General features: G+C 38.8%; 1 protein-coding gene across 2 annotated transcripts in view; it reads right to left on the bottom strand.

Annotated features, from left to right (window-relative positions):
• Positions 1-17,008, bottom strand: part of LRFN2 (leucine rich repeat and fibronectin type III domain containing 2) — a 156,485-nt gene extending 139,477 nt beyond the window's left edge. The window contains exons 1-2 of one of the 2 annotated variants that reach the window (XM_032684349.1): positions 16,656-17,008; positions 15,933-16,140 (exon numbers count right to left, since the gene is read on the bottom strand). The gene's annotated coding sequence lies outside the window, so the exon portion shown is untranslated. Of the gene's footprint in view, positions 1-15,932; positions 16,495-16,655 lie in introns of those variants that run through there. The other variant, XM_032684348.1, reaches the window with a different exon arrangement.
• Positions 17,009-17,361: the final 353 nt, after the last annotated feature.

Here is a 17,361-nt window from a genome sequence, read left to right as displayed (position 1 = left end):
CCTCTTAACTTGCAGCACATAATTGAGGTCCTATCATTACCTCATTAGTCAAGCATACTGCTGTAAACTTTGAAAACGGCCTCTAAAGAGCCACTGAAACTGCTCAGAGCTTTGAGAAAACATTGTATTTAGGGACAAATACAATTATGCATCACATGTTTTCTTACTCCAATGAAAGGATCTTTGCATCTTAAGTCACAGGCAACAGACATCAAGAGCAACCTGAATGAATATGCACAAAATGAAAGCCATGACAACACCATGAAAAGTCAAGTCTGATTATTTTATAACACAGTTGGGCAGCCTCCAGGACCGTGTCCCAGGCAGAACCAAGACACAGTATCATATACATATGCTGCAGGGCCACTGCCCAATTCCAGGCTTTGGGTCTCACTTGATCACCTGGGTGCATATTATCTTTTCCTCAACTCCAATATTCTTCATGCCATTTATTTGCTTTTGCAATTTCCAAAGATCTTTGACTTTCTGCAGTGTCGAAACTCATACAAGATTGGAGACAAGAACCTTAGGCAGTCTGAAGAAAACTGCGCAGCTCTTGCATTGATACTGGAAGCACACGTATGAGTTATGCTCCTATCAGTACCACTCCAGAACAATTTTTTTTTGTTTAATATGAACAGGTTAAACAACTTGCAACTGCCTAGTGAAGAGACAGCCTCCCCCCCTCCCCCTTCTAGGTGTCTCCTGCTGTCCATCTGGAATACCACCTCCTGGCCAGGTGCACTCATAAAAGGATACTTCTCAGCCCACTTAATTGTCCTCAAGTGACAGATGGGATTTGACTATAGCTGGTAAGCCATAAGCACATGAAGTAGATGAGCAGTTAATTAGCAATGTTCTTGCTTCTGTGCAAATATCTATAGAAGCTATGTACAAAAAAAATAGCCTTATCAAGCCAGTTAGTCCATTCTCTCTCTTCTAACACATTTTTTTCCTCATGTGTCACATTTTAAAGGTTTGGGTTCCCCTGCCCCCAGTAAGCTATATTTAAAATCTCAAATCACAAAGTTTCTATAAACTTCCTTGGGAGATTAGTGGAATAATCTTGAGTCTAATGAATCTTGAGGTCAATAAATCTTTTCTTTCTGTTCAGCCTAAAAATAATCCTTGAAAAATTGAGCAGGAAAAAAAAAATCATATCTGATAACTCTGTAGAACAATTTCTAAAAACAAAACTGTGCCTTCATGTTTCCTAGGACACATTAGCACTTCTGTAAATGGTTGTATTAGAAAAAGAATCAGTGCAGCTTTCTCTTGGAGGCAGGCTTCTTTTATCTTACCACATTAGAAAAATCTAGAAATTCTGATCATTAAAAAAAAAAAAAAAAAAAAAAAAGAGAGAGAGAGAGGGAGAGAAAAATAGGGTAGGCAACGCAGTCAGCCTTTCTTACATTGCAGGTCAAAACCACAATGGTCATTATCTATGCGTCTAGACGAGCAGGCAGTTGCACGACTTAAACTCATTATTTATTATTGAAAACAATAATCACTGAGAATTTTGGCTAAAGAATCCCCTCCTGGGACCCAGCTATTTCATAAAATAATTCAGGATTGCCTTAGGTTTTCAGAGTACCTCAACAGCACCTGATTAAAGATTTTAAAAATTTAGCCTAAGAAAAATTACTGGAAATAGACATATTTTATTATATAATGTTTACCACATTTACTATATTTCCTTTATATACTTATACCTGCTTTCTGATGTTCTTATGTGCTGAGTCTTGAGAAGTCTCGTAACTTAGTTATTTGAACCATAATTTTCATAACTAAAATCATAACTATGAACCATAATGGTTCATAACTAAAGAACTGTAACAAAACAAGACATCAGCCTAGACAGAAATGAACTGTTCTGACAATGGTTACCTCTTTGTTATTTCTTTAGTCTCCCCAATCTTTCTTCTCTTGGTTCACAGCCTTTCCTCTCTTCTTGCCTGTCTGAAAAGTCTCCTCTGAAGGATCCTCCACCAGCCCAAGCAAAAACTTCCTTGGTGATGCAAGGCAGGTGCCAGTAAATTATTGAAAGTGTTTCCCCTATTTACCATACCTTCTAACTCATTACAGGGATTAAATACTATATCCAAGAGCTCAGATTCCTGCACAGTAAGGAAATACAGCCTTCCAAGAGACCTCTTGTCCGTACACCCAGAATTTATCGTTATTAGACTTTTAGAACAATATTTTCTCAAGAGAGAAAGCAGAATACTTTTTCTCCTCTTTCCAGCTTGAAGAGACCCATAATACAATTTGACTTTTTTTTCCCAATAAGTACATGAATGCCTACCAGTTCCCACTACCAGATCTCAGCAGTAACTTCCTTGTGCTTCCACCAACAGAGCCAGCCACTGCAACTGTAGAGAAGTTATAGAGCGGGTGCAGAGAGAGCAATTTTCACCTGACAAGGAGTGAAATACTATAAAAACTATCTGAAGTATTTGAGTCAGAGACCATGATTATATCAGCACCATTTCTGAATCCAGGGTGCTAATAACTTAGTAAATTCAGCAGGGAAGCTTTATTTCAATAGCCTGGTAGAAGACCACTGTTTCTGCCCACATGTGTAAGCACTGAGTAATTTGCACCTTCTTGCACCCTGCTGAAATACAGCTGTGGACTCAGACAAACAAGGCATCAGGCTGTACCATGGGGACTGTAGGAGTCAGAGTATCCTGAATCAAATCAGTCCGAACAAATCTGACTTATGTCATGGCTATGGTATATCTAGCCCAGTATCTTGTCTCTGCTACTAGTTCAATAAGGGAAGCCAATCAAAAAACTTAAAAGCAATGCAAGTCTGTGGTGATAATTTTCCAGAATACTGTCAGCTTCTTAGCTACTTGTGGTCCAGCTAATGTTGTTAGCTGAAGATAATGTCTTTGCACATAAAAAAACCCTGTGTCTTTCTTTTGTTTACTTCTCCAATTGGTCTATAAATCAAAGTAAACAATTAGCAATCCCTGAATCCTGCAGAAAAGAGTTTCAGAGCTTTTCACAGTCCCAAGTGAAGAAATGCTTCATTTTCTTTGCTCTCGACCTGTCACTTGCCAGTTTAATCTGTTGTCCTCTAAGACTTATATTGGAAGAGACAAGGAACAAAAATATTTTTCATTGTCTTAGATATCTTTATGATGTCAAGCCAGAATAAATTCCTTCCAAGCTGTAGAGTAAAAAGGCAATTCAATCATTATTTGTTCGAGAAATGCTCCATAAATACATCCAGGCTGCTCCTCTCTGCATTTTTTCCAGTTCTTCTTCCAAGACCAGAACCATGTAACATCACTGATAAGAGCACTGAAGTCTCTTAACGGCTCAAGCTGCACCCAAATGAATTGTTGTAGACAGTGAATTGTACTGGTTAATCCCTGTTAATGCATGGTTACCACTAAAGACAATGACCAATTTACTGTAACTGGATAATCAACTGCTGTACCTACAGAGCAGTACCACTTTGTACTGAACAGAAAAGCTCACACAGTACTTTCCAGGGATGTCCAATACTCCTACAGGGACTAGACCCCTAAACTTTAACCTTTCCTAAGATAGAGAGTATGGGAAGGCATCTCAGCAAATAAGGATATATTTGTGGCGTCAGCCAAAATCTCTTCCTTCTGCCATTCTAATGAATCACTGCCTGAAAAATCTCAGGAAATCAGAAATCACGTTTATTGACGACACAGGGAGTTAAGTGTCTATAGTTAATAATTACTGCTGTTCTTACTTCTCTTATGGATTATGTGTGCTAATCACACTGATTGGTTTTGAATATTTATTTTGTTTTTGTCTCCGCTGTAGTCACATACTAGCTTTCATATCAAGAAGAACAAGTTAAAATGCTGCTGCTGACTGCACAAAGAGGGGAGTTAGAGTGGGACATCAAAAAAAGCTTTTCCCAGGCAGTGCATCTTCACGCAACTGAATGTCATGAGAGATAAAGTGTGTCAGAGTAATTATGGGAGTTATCATTGCAGCTGACAGACACAGAAGGACCATCACCCTGTTTTGGGTAACAGAGGTTTGGACAGCTGAGACTGGATTGTAGTCAGTAGAATGAGGGACTAGTTGCAACTCAAACAAATCACACCAAATGTGAAATGGGTGAGGGGCATCTGCAGTGCAGAACCTTATTGGGTTTGAGGGCATTTTTTTGTTTGTCAGTGCAGACTTAAAGGCATTCCTGTAAAAGCAATAAAAAAAAAATTTGATCAAGGGACTTACGATTTTTTTTTATGAGTTCACATGAGTAATTATAAATCTTATAAAAGGTGACTTCTACATTTTTCCCCATATGAACCATTTATGAACAGTTTGCATTTTTCTTAATGAATAACTACGACAATAATCTTAGGTTACGTGAGTTTTCTGATTTTGCTAGTTTGACCATTTTCACTATCAGAGGCTGAGGTTATGTTTATCTGCAGAATGAGGACAGGGAGACTAGAATTCCTTGAGCTCTTCATCTGAAAACTTAGGGAATAAGTCAGCCATGAGCCAACACAAATTACATCCTCCAGAACTTCAGCTGAAATAAGGAGCCCTAAAATTTAAGAGGCCAAATAAATCTTAGGTGTAGCATAATAAAAGCACAAATGCTGTATATTTTATATAAATAAAAGGTTTCAATCCATCACTGGAGTAAAATAACTGTATCAGTAGAATTTCTCTTAGTGTGAATTTCATCAGTCAGTATGACCATTCACAATATTAAATAAAATATACGTGAGGAACAGGGGGTTTTCCTGGACATATGCTTGGAAGATTTATAGCATTCCAAGCAAGACAGAAAACTAAGTGTAGCTATTTTTGTTGTGGGGGTTTTTTTGTTTGTTTGTTTGTTTTTGGGGTTTTTTTTGTTTGTTTTGATAATTCCAGATGCTGGTATATCCATATCCCTCCCAAATGACTATTAAGTAAACCTAGCAAAAATAAACATAATGCATGTCACGATTGGTTTTTTCTACTCAGTTAAAGCATGCAAAAAATTGTACAAAAGGGTTCAGTGGCTCCTACTTTAGCTAATGCTTGCTATCTGAGTACCATTTTCATAATAGTCTTGCTGATATAAAAAGTCTAAATGAAGATTTCTAGTGGGCTTACTCGTGAAGACATAGCTCACTTTGTTGCTGTTGCTGCACAGCTGGGGGATTTGATCTGGTTTCCATTCCACCAGTTTAGCACCACCTCACCACTGTCTAAGCATCAGCACGAGGACATCCAGTTTAATGGTTGATCCGATCAACAGCTCTGCTGTAAGACACTGCCTGTGTTCAGACTACTTTAAGCCAAAATCCATGTGCCAGTTATCTTGCTTTTGGAGTAGTAACACAAACCCAATTTATATGGAAAGCATCAAGGATCAATTCATTAATATTTGTGGAAGATGTGCTAAAAGTGGATCAAGTTGTTATTACAGTGTCAGCATGCCAATACAGAGTCTCCAAAGGCTCTGCACTCTAGGAAGATTTTGATTTAAGCTATCAGGAACTCCTCATTCCCCTTTCCCATGGCTGAGAGAGATGAATCACCTGTTAAGGATAGTCCCTAACATATTTAAAAGTGGAGTATTTGCAAGCTTCATTTTTATACATAAGAGAATATGAACCATGGACCAGCCAACAGCACTGCCAGTACTAAGAGCATTGAACAGGTAGCTCCTCTAGCACAGGAAACTTTCTTACTTTTTTCAGCTGCTTCTTTTACTTTTCATGTCTCAGGTGATGAAGTCCTTTTTAATTCTTTGATGATCACTCATTTGTGTCCACCCTCACCCTCCGTTGCTTCCATACAGATACATTTCAGAGGTTAATTCTCTCTAGAGATAAGGAATTGTGACAGCTTACACATGTGTTCATTGCCATTTTATCTTCATATTACCCATCTCATGAACCTTAAAACAAATTCAGCGTTTTTGCAGCCTGTTTTGTTTAGAGAAGCCATAAACTGTCTGTTCCCTTTGTGCATAACCATCCACAAAGAACAGATCTACTAGGGCAAGAAAACAAAAAAATGAGAAAACAGGAAAGAAAAAATTCTACAACGAGAAGTGGAACTATCTCTCTATGGCTATCAGCAACCCTAAAAATGTTAGGAAAGCATATTTTATGAGAAATTGAGAGAAATTTTTGACTTATTTATATTAGACTAACTAATTATAATTTGGAGAGTATCAGTTTTCCAGAAAATACAAAAACTTATTTTCTTTAAAAATAGAACAAAATGCCGCATGAAAGCTTTTCACATGGTATAAAGTCTGATTTCATTTTAAAACAAAATCCATAAACATTCTAGCCAAAAGTATTTAAAACTAAAACAAATGAAGATATTGTTGACTGACAACAACCCCACACAGACACACCTCCACTCCCACCCCCACAACATAGTAAACTAATTTAAACAAAACCTATTCTCTAATGAAAAAAAGTTAACAGAACCATAGAATGGTTTGAGTTGGAAAGGATCTTAAAGATCACCTAGTTCTAACACCCCTGCCATGGACAGGGTCAGATTTCACTAGACCAGGTTGATCAAAGCCCCATCCAACCAGACCTTGAACACTTCCAAGGATAGGGCATCCACAGCTTATGCTTAGTCTTGTGCTCATGAGATTGCCGTGGGACTACTTCTCGAGCTCCTCCAGGTCCCAGGCTGACTGGAAGTTCTTTACCAGCTCTCATTAAGTTGTCTCTCTCCTTTTGCCAACACAGTTACTCCCCTGAGTGTATCCTTCTTATTCACTAGTCTTATAAACCCTTCATAAACATCAGTACTCTTAGGCTTAAGACAGGTCTCTAACATATGTTACTATTAGCTCTGACTGCAAAAGCAGAAGTGGAAAGCAAAGTTATGCCCACGGCTGAGAATGCATCTGACCATATGTACACACATATGTATTGAACATATATGTCTAATGATTTGGAAAAAGAAATTAAAAGGGATAGAAAAGAATGAAATATATATATTCTTTTGAGCTGACTTGTGATACTTTATTTAAACAGAAAGAAAATATTTTCTTTAAGTTGGACTCATTTCATCTTTCCAAAAACATTTATTGATTCTGCAGTGGAAATTTAATTATCAGAGCATTTAATTTCAAATTAGCATTTCCATTTTAGAAGTGACTTAATGTATAATACACAACAGGAGAATACCTTTCCAAAATTAAGCAAATTGTAATCATGACAGTTGTCCTCCCTTTTCATTTGTATTCAAATGTGGGCTTTTGCAAACCTTATTAAGTCCTGCATAGACTGTTTCTTGCAGGCCTACTTTGACTTTAAGACCAAAACCTTAGTTGCAAGGTTATGCTTTCTCCCTCAAACCTTTTTTTCTGGTTTTGTCCAACAATAAATGAATATATTCCAATACACATGTATGTCACGGGGGCTGGTACTGCTATTCTTTTCCCTTGTGCAATGCCAGGATTCACTGCATAACAATATTAACATGCACTTACTGTGATCCAGTCTATATTTTATTTTTATTAATTTTTAATGATGGTTAGAAGTATCAATTAAAAAAAAATTTATTAAGATTTAATTCTTACTTTATTTTTTATTTTGCCCAAGGGTACTGCTGCTTCTCTGAATGATTAAAACACCTGAAAGCATGGACATTTGAATATCACATTTGTCAAAGAAATCTCAGGCAAATTAGCAGGAATCCCAATGACTTATATCACTTAATGTCACCCAGATCTTAACATCTATCAACAGAATTATATAGAACCAACTTCCTCAATTTACAAATGCCTACCGGTAAGCTCAGTTGTCCTTTTCTTAACTGAAGTCATTGTGATTTTACTGCTTGATGCCTTATAAGCATTCAGTAATATATGATACTCTATTACAATAATGGCTGGGCTTCGCGAACGAAGATTTGGGAAGGCACTATCCACATTTGCTACAGGCACGCAGGTGGCTTATGAGGCCAATACGTGACAGACAATATGATTAAACAAAAAGAACTGTGTGTTGGCAAGGCAAATTTTTTTTTCTTGTTCCTGGTAAGACTATCGAAATAAATAAACAAAAAAGCCAAGCAAAATTAAAAACAAACCAATAACAAAAAAAGGGCCCCAAAATATGTTTTAAAGCAAGTTTATAGCTATAGGAGAGATTGTTTTGAAACAAAGTGGAAATTATTCTGAGAATGACAATCTAAGATCCCATATTCTTTCCTAACAGCTCTCAGATAATGTTTTGTTTAAATGTCAGAAAGGCTTTGAAAATTTAATCAGGAGCGGAAGGAATGGAAACAAAGGTCCAAAACTATATTCTTTTGTTCTTAAATGTTTTTGCCACCTGTGACTAAATTCTCTGCAAATATGGCATAATCAGACTGGGACATGAACACATCCTGGCTTCCTATCTTGAAATACTGTGACTGAAGAAACAGGCTTCTGAAAACAGACCTGATTTGCTGCACAAATGAAGTTCAAACTGCAATTTTCTTTTTACCTAAGCCATCAAGACAAGACATATTTAGGAAGAACAGCTGGCTGCAGAGTTCATTTTTGCCCTTCATGTACTTGTCAATATAAAGAAAAGGGAGGAATTATTATGAGAACATATGAGTGTAACTACATCACACACTAAACTTGGAAGGCATTTTATTTAGGATTTCCTAAAAGATACTTGATTTCCATAATAGAAGGACTTTTGTGGAAAACTGTGCTTCCAACATATGCTTTAAGCTCATCACAGTTTCATGATAAAACAACAGATGCTATAAAAAAAAAAATAAAATTGAAAGCAATTCCTTAAAATGAGCATGATTAGACTAACGCAAAATAAGTAATAACCTTTGTAAGTAATAGAAAGAGAGAGCATAGCCTAACAAAGACCTTATTCTGAGGTCTTTCTCCAGTGTGTGGTGAGGTGGTGGTGTAAGGGCCCATATATCTGTGTGTACAAAGTGTACCCCAACTGGGTCTCAGTTTCAGTTAGGTCACCATGTGATCTGTCTGTGATTTAATGTTAACTACAGCGCCATGGGAGCAGGAGGATGTGCCAAATGAGAGGACGAGATCAATGAGCTGTGCTGGAAAGAACTGCAGCAGCTGTTACTTGGCCTGAGGGTATTATTTATTTTTAAATTTAAATCATATAGTTGAGATAGAATGCGACATAACTTTGATTTTTCCATTCTGTGGTAGGACATTGATGTAGGATAGAAGTCACTGGTGCACAGAAATTCACCATGTCCTATATCAGCCTTCTTGCAGGAGGATGGACTGCTTCCTTTTCTTGGTACAATCTCAAATGTAGTGAAGTTTCCTGAGCCATAGACCAATAGGATCATCACAGACATTTATTTTGCTGTCACAGCATTAGACACCCAGCACTGAAGAGACAGATCTCAGCACTCATTCTGGAACAGACCATACGAAGATGGACCAGGCAAGTTTTAGAGGTCTCTTACATTAACTTGAAAGCTTGTTGATAGGTTCTACTAAGAATGGAGTGGTTATAAGTACTAGATGATAACAAAAACCTCTTTCAGTTCAGGAAAAATAAAAACAATACAGTATTCTCATTCAGCTCACTGATCCAGCGAGGTGAATAAAAAAAATTGATACAACAGAAACAAATGCACAGAGGGCTTAAATACATTTTCCCATGCTCACTGAAAGGCTAAAACAGGTTAGATGTGACAAATAAAACAACCTACAGTGGCCGAGGGCAGTATCAGCTACGTATAATGTGACCAAAGACACACATCATAAGTCTATCCTTAGCCTAGCCTGACACTCTGGCTCAGTAGTAAGAAGGGTCATAGAAATAACTAAAGAGACAGAGACAGCTCTTAGCTGTACCACAGCTGATTTTTCTTTCTCTCTTCCCTCACATCTTGCCAAAATTTTTCCAGTCTTTCTCACATGAAACTGCTGTCACCCAGTCCTGAATCTTAAAGGAAATGTCATTAATTGCTGTCCCTGAAACTTCATCTCCCACCAGCCGGAGGACCATCAGGTCCAGTCAGGGTAGGGTGCTGAGAGACAGTGGACAGGGGAAAGCTCATTCTCTGTGAGACTTCTAACCACACAGTATAATTTTGAAGCCTATCAACAACCTTCCCTTCACCTCAAGAAGTTATCGCTGTCAAAATGCATCTGGGGAGCTGTGAACAGAAGATGTAGATGTACTGATAAAGAAAAGTCACACTGTCCTTCCAAAGCACTGTTGGCTGAAGACTTCATGGCTCAGTGTGCTACTTGGTCATGTGAAACAGGATTAGAAAATATTCACATACCTCACAGTGGTACTTGAAAAACAAATTGAGATTTTTCAGGGACAACTACAAGATATTTTGATTATAGGTAGCCTTAAAGAAAAAAAAGAAAAAAACCAAAACCCCCAAAAACCCTTGATCCTCTTCTCCATGAGAGTTTCTAGGAGCAAACACATTTTTCTACTGAACATTTCCAAAGGAGATAAGTTATCTGACCTGACAACAGGGAGAAAGTGCAGTCAATAATTTGGAGAGCAAGTAATCAATGTTGTACCCTTATTTAAAAAACAATATACAGTAAATATCTACCAGCAGCAGTGATAACATTCACTTACACTGAAGATAACTCATACAAAATGCCAACTAGCTCTCAGTTTAGGAAGCCAACAAAATGGTCTCAGTCCAGATAATTTACGTTCTATCAATACAGTTTGGCCTTTTTCTTTCTTAGTTTAGTATACTTGTTTCACATCCAAACCATGCAGAGCTTTCTGAGTATCACAAGTATTTACCTAGTCACAGGAATATTCACAAATGGATGGAGATCAAATGACCACTTAAATGATTGGGAAGGTTTTGATTTTTATCTCTAAGGAGACAGACATTTGTTGTTGGCTACTTTCAAGCCAGACAGGGAATACTGAACGAGCCATGACAGACATTTTTTTCCTCGACTTTTCCTTTTGCCATTTGACTGCTCATTGTTTTCATTCTGTACTGAAAGAATAGATACATTTTTTTAAAGGCTGTTAGAGGGATCTAATATAAATCCTGGTGCATTCAGTTTTTTTCTTTCTAGCAGCCATAGAGGTGCTGCCCTTTCACTGATATCAGAGCCCATCCATCCTACCACTGCAACAGGGGATGTGGCATGTTTAAGATATCCTCTTTTCCTTTCCCATTCTTAATTTTTATCTTTAGGCTGTAACAAAAGAAGGATTACTCATTCTGACTGACATGTATACTGAAGCTTTTCTGAGGAGCTTAGACATGAAAAGAGAATGGCTAAGGACCCTTGGTAAGTGTTGCCATTTTGAGCACCCTTGCTCCTCAGTCTGCTAAAGCAAATTGCAACTCTAAAGGCAGAAGAAGAAAAATTCCTTACTTCTTCACCAATGCATCTATGTCCTCCAATATCAAAGGTGTGTCTGATCACCACAATTCATGTGACTTGATCATATTTAGGTTTTCCATAGTCTTTCCAACTAAGTCTCCCAACTAAGTCAACTCAAACTCTACAGTCCTAACTGGACAACTGCTGCAATTTGTCTGAGTCCTTCACATAAAGACCTATGCACAGTCCTGACCTACCTCTTCTGGTTTCAGGAAAAGAGTAACACCAATAATTTTCTACACCAATGCCACACACGTGTTTTCCAGGGATTTTCAGTGCAACATCACATCTATTAAAATAGCCAAGGTGCTTTCAGCCATCATGTACTTTCTGTTGATTTTATCCTTAATCCACCTTCTATTCTGCTCAGACTCTACCTTGCTGTGCACCAGCCCTACCCTATCCCTCTGACCAACCATTGTCCAGGACCCAGGATTTACTGCTATTCCAGGGCTCTCTCCTTATCTCACCTCTTTCCATAAGACCACACTGATAGCAGATCTGTCGGAGGATTAGAGACCAGTTCCTTCTTGAGGTGTGATTAGCAGAAGCCTCCTAAATGCTCCATTGCACTGCTTGTACTATTGCTGCAGCCATCCTCTCCTAACTACTGTAATTTAGCTGCCATATTCTCTCAGCACATAAGTTTTCCATAGCTGGAAGAAAGATTTCAAGAGCAGACTGTCAGAGGCCTTGATATTTCACAGCACTTGTTGTCAAGATGTTCCTAGAATAATCCCATTTAGCCAAATAAATTCACTTCCAGGTAAGGCTTGGCAGACAAAAGTTTTCTGGTCCCAGGAGTTGAAAAGAAAGTCCCTACAGTTTCCTTGTCCCAAACTGAAAGTATGTCAGCCTTCTAATGATCTAGAAATGTTTAATTCCAGTTCAACTCAAAGATTTGCTTGTCATTTAACAAAATGGGATTTTATGATCAAGTTACATATGAATTATTTTCAGTTTTCATATAAAATGCATGAACTGGAAAGAAATAATAAAATTTATCTTCCAGAAAGCAAAGTAAGATGGGATGTTCTGGAAATTTTGTCCCTATAGTCTTTTCAGTCAGGAAATTCATAAAACTGACAATTTTCCAACCGTGTTTCTTTCTGATAAAAAATTGTTTTTCCTGAGAAAAACAAAAACATTTATACTGAAAAACTCCCACTCAACTCTGCCTTCTATGTAGGTCAATAGTGATTCTACATAGGACCAGACCCCGCCAACGCATCTTTTCCCTTTCTCCCATGTTTTCAAATCAGCATTTTTTTTAACTGAAGATATGTTTTCCAACTTTTCCTGTGACTGCTCATTTCATATGCTGAAGTTGGCATCCTGGATTTGTCACAAATGTTTTCCCACGAAGATGAGGGATGTCTCTGATGTCATCAGAGACCTGTATCACAGGTAGGACAAAACAAATGACAGGAAGCGAGAAAAGTCAGAAACATTGTCATGTAAATATTCTGAAGTAAGGTGATAATTGCTACTGCAAGGGAAGCAAAAATACTTCTAAATTATGTACCCTTTTCCCAGTTTTCCATGAGACATCACTGTAGGCCTTCTAATGACCTGTTAATTTCATGCCAAGGTTTGAGCTCCTAGAAGCAAAAGTATCTCTTACAGGCTTTCCTCCCTCTGTGCATCCTGGGTGGAGTAGGGCTGGGCAAAGAGTAACAGCTGGCCCTTCACTGCAGTGCTGCATCACACTGATTTGTGATTTGTGGGTTTTGTTATTATTCTGGTGCACTCAGATGAAACCTTGTCTTTTGTCACAAGTTTCAGTTGATAACTGGAAGCTGTTCAGCCCTTGCAAGCACACGCGGCCTCTGGACACTGACAGAGTAAATCTCAGCCCCTTGGTGAGATCCTTAGTTACTACAGTCAGATTCTACATGGTTAAAGCAAAGAGGAGTCAAGGAATACAGCAATGGCATATTTGCTGTTGGACAATGAATTACAGAGTCATCTGGACTGACTTGAAGGAGCCACAGAAGTCTTCCTTCTGCCCTTCAAAAAGAGTGTTAATGCTTTTCAGTCCAGCACCTAGAGGACAGTTAATCTCTCTACAGAAACAAATCTATGACAGCACACTATGACAAACACAAAGAAAGTAAGGCTGAGTGTTCAGTCCAGAAAAAAAAGACTGAGTACACACTTGGAAAAAATTACCCTTTCTTTCCCAAAGGTGATCTTTGTAGGTCAAGGCTGAAATGCATTAGCAATGCAAAAAGGGATTTGGGGGTGAACAGGTGCTGTCATTATCCCCTCCCTCCCCTCTGTGAGGGTGTATGGCAAACGCAGTACCAAGGGTTATCAGTCCACAACCCCTCAGCAGGGAGTTAAGCCACTTGAAGAATATTCCTACCTACTACTGGTTAAACATTGATAATTTTGATTCAACCTCCAGTTTTATTTGGTTTTTTTCCCACAAGGGCAACAAAAAAAAAAGGCAGAGTGAGGGGGAGGGGGAGACAGATCAAATGGGTCTGTAGTCATTACACTGCAAATCGAGTCAGTGGCCAGGGTAGTCCACAAAGAGGGGGAGCAGAAGCACCCTGACTAGGTTTACCAGGGAGCTGTCAGCTCAGGTGCACCTGAGCAGTAGGCAGAACAGAGGCTACAGGGCAAGTCTATATGTGCCATTTACACCTCCCATTGGCAAAAATGATCAGTTGTGGCCCAACTGTAAATTTAAACAAGAAACACTAATTCTGTGAATACCAGCATGGGGCAGAGAGGACAGCAGCAAATAGGGACTCTGAGGCTGAGTCACATTTCTAGAGAGAACAGGACAGAGACTATCTCTGATCCAAGAGGTGATACAGATCTTTACTGGGTTTCATGGGTTAAAATTACTTGGTTCATGATAATTTTGCTTCCTGTCTCCTAGCACTTTGGTTTTTATTGCATCCACTCTCTCACTGAGAATTAGAAGCAGTTTCAGAGAAGGTCTGAAGCTCTTCTTTGTGCTGCTGCGATGCAGCAGCTCCTAGCAGAGCACACACAAGAAGCACTCTGTTGTGCTCCAGTGGTGATCTGTGGGCAATGCAAACTCACTATGGACACAGGACAAGCTGTAAACAAGAAAACTGTAACCAGTAAAAGAAACTATCTATTTCCCTTCCGTCTCACCACAAGCCCAAATTTGCCTGAGTACAGCCTCTGTACACATCAAGGTCCAATTGGAAATTGATCCCCTGCATGATAATGTTTCCCCTTTCTGTAGGAACAGAAAATCCCTGTAACTATTGTGTGGCATCTGCTGGACTTATTCATGGTGAACATTGTACAATAAAGTTAAGAGGTGTCAATTTATTTAACTGTGACTTTACAGACTGAAGTGATGCTTACTGTTTGGCTGCCTCTTCTCATCAAAAGAGTTTTTCTGTCATATTAATCCCAAAGATGGAGCAGATAAATAAAACTTACTCATCTTAGTATCTCCACGACATTACCCCAAAAAGACTAGATCAGCTAGTCTAAAAAAAATTAAAAATATTCTTGCTTTAAATCAATGCTCTTTGTCTCTTTTAGATAGGTAGGAGTTACCCAGTTTAAGAAGCCTTCCTTACATACATTACCACAACTGATCATTTTACATTTCCAGTTGCTAATCTATCATACAGGGACTTGTTGACTGCACTGACAATTTCTTTTACTTCATTAGTTTCTTGTTTTATTCAGTCATGCACTTGCTTTGTGTCCCAAAAGTATGCATATGTCCATGCAAATCAGGAAGAGACTCAGTTTCCATTTTGCTGTTTCTTGTCCTGTGCTGCCACTTAGATGCTTCCCCCACCTCAATTCTCATTACACTTAATCTTGCAGAAAGCATACATGTCTGACGTCAGACAGTCATGACATAGCATATACCTGTTTGTGTACCCCATCCCCCACAAGCCCACTTTGCCAGTTCTGGATGTCCATCACCAGAGGCATCACTTTACCAAGAACACCAGCCTCTGTGATAGCAGACACTGAAGTGGGTGCCTACTGCCCCACCACACCTCTCACTCCCTTCCCGTCTCTAGCTGTTCCTATGCCTTCTCTTTGTTCATATGACATTTTCCAAGGTCCCCACTCATTACCGTGTGGTTTCATAGGGAGCAGAGTTGATCTGTTCAGAAAAGTTCTTCATTAGCTTTGCAGGATTTACAAATTCCTCCAGAAAGCTGAAATCACTTTCACAGCTTTATTCCTCAGTTCTCCTGTATTAGAAACCAAACTACCCTTTATTTTAAACATCTTTCCATCACTGTTTTAAAACTACCAGGAAAAAAATCCTATAGACATTTAAAAAATAAATATTCTTTTTGAAGTGCCTTTTCATATGAAGAGAAGCAGAAACCAAAATGAGATCCATTTCTCCACATGAACAATCTTATCTAAGCTAACATGAAAAGGGAGATAAAGTTATACCTTTCTCTGATGCTTTAAGATGCATGACTGAGGGGTTTTTTACCATCAGAGGTAACTGACTGTAAAATGTTTTGGGTACATATCTATATATGGTTTATATTATAACTATACAGTTTAAATATATATATGAAAAAAACCTCGTACTTACCTTTGAGAAGTAACATTTATCCTAGGTTCAGTAAAATAGTCTCAAACAGGCACTTAGACCTTCTCTCTGTGCCATGCATCCTTTTTTCAAAAGAAGATAGAATCAGAAAAAATCCCGGTTGATCTCTAGCAAACCAAAATGCAGACAAGATTGTTTGTCAGATGCAGCCTGATTCAATGAAGTCCGAGCGTGCGAATCCCTGAGACTCCTTGTTCAGTAGTATCCAAAGCACAAAAAAGAGAAAGAAAGAAAAAAAAAAAAAGAAAAAGAAAGAACAAAAAAGTGAATAACTTGTTCTTTTCCTGTCTGGTTTAAAAAACCCAGTCTTGGAGGACTAAGCAGCCTGCAGGCTTTTCGAGCATTCTGATCCTAGTGCATCCCAAGGTAACACATGCATTTTGGTATTGCAAGTCTTCAATTCCATACTAGCAAGCCCAGCTTCTGTGTATGTGTGTGTGTGTTGAGGTGGGGGGCCGAGTTGTACCGTGGGGGGAAGAGAGACTGGGAGACACACACACACACAGTCACGCAGAGATGGAAAAAGGAAAAACAGCAAAGTGGAGTGATCTCACAAAGTGCTCTAGATGGCAGAGCCTGCACGGCTTGTAAGACAAGCAATGTGCACACACCAAAAAAAAAAAAAAAAAGGGAGGGAGGAAAAAAAAAGCGAGAGAGTGAAAAACCCGAGAGAACTAGCAGGCAGCTTCAGGAATTTCTTCTTACCTCTTCTGACGATGCAACATACAGCAAGTGTTTTGTGCTGCATAGGAATCCGTGCAGGCACGACTCAGTCAGACCCCTTACTTCTGAAATAAACAAATATGTATCATAGGAAAGGGGAGAAAACCAGAAACCAGAGGCACAAGGATACAAAAAGAAGCTAAGAGTAAGATTGTCAGAGAGGAGGCTTGAATGGGCGGGAGGCGAATAGTTGGTACAGAAAGAGGCATCCAAACTCCTGGTCCTAATACAGATTGGCTCTGTAATTATGTGACAAAGCACTGCCCTCTAAGCCATTGCATAATAATAGAAACCTAAGCTGTGTAGACACAGCCTGACATGCTAAATCCGCAGGAGCTACACTCAACATTTGTCAGTAGAAAGCGTGTCAGTTCTCTGGGGGCGGAGGAAGCTGAGGGAAAAGGGAAGGGAAGAGAAATTTTACTGCAAAATACAAGAGCTGCAGCTGCAAAGAGCTCTCAGGTGTGCCGATGCCTGAAATGTTATCATGGAAGTCATATATTATCTGTATCTATGTAGGGAGAGATAGACAAATACAATACGTGGTGCTCAGGAAGGTGGTTTAGTGGTGGATTCGGCAGTGCTAAGTTAACAGTTGGACTTGATGATCTTAAAGGTCTTTTCTGACCTAAACAATTCTCTAATTCTAATAACACTGTCAGCTCCGTTCATGCTATTCAATACTAGA

This window comes from Chiroxiphia lanceolata, chromosome 3, assembly GCF_009829145.1.
Source record: "Chiroxiphia lanceolata isolate bChiLan1 chromosome 3, bChiLan1.pri, whole genome shotgun sequence".
Taxonomy (NCBI): domain Eukaryota; kingdom Metazoa; phylum Chordata; class Aves; order Passeriformes; family Pipridae; genus Chiroxiphia; species Chiroxiphia lanceolata.
This window is presented reverse-complemented; position numbering and strand designations above follow the sequence as displayed.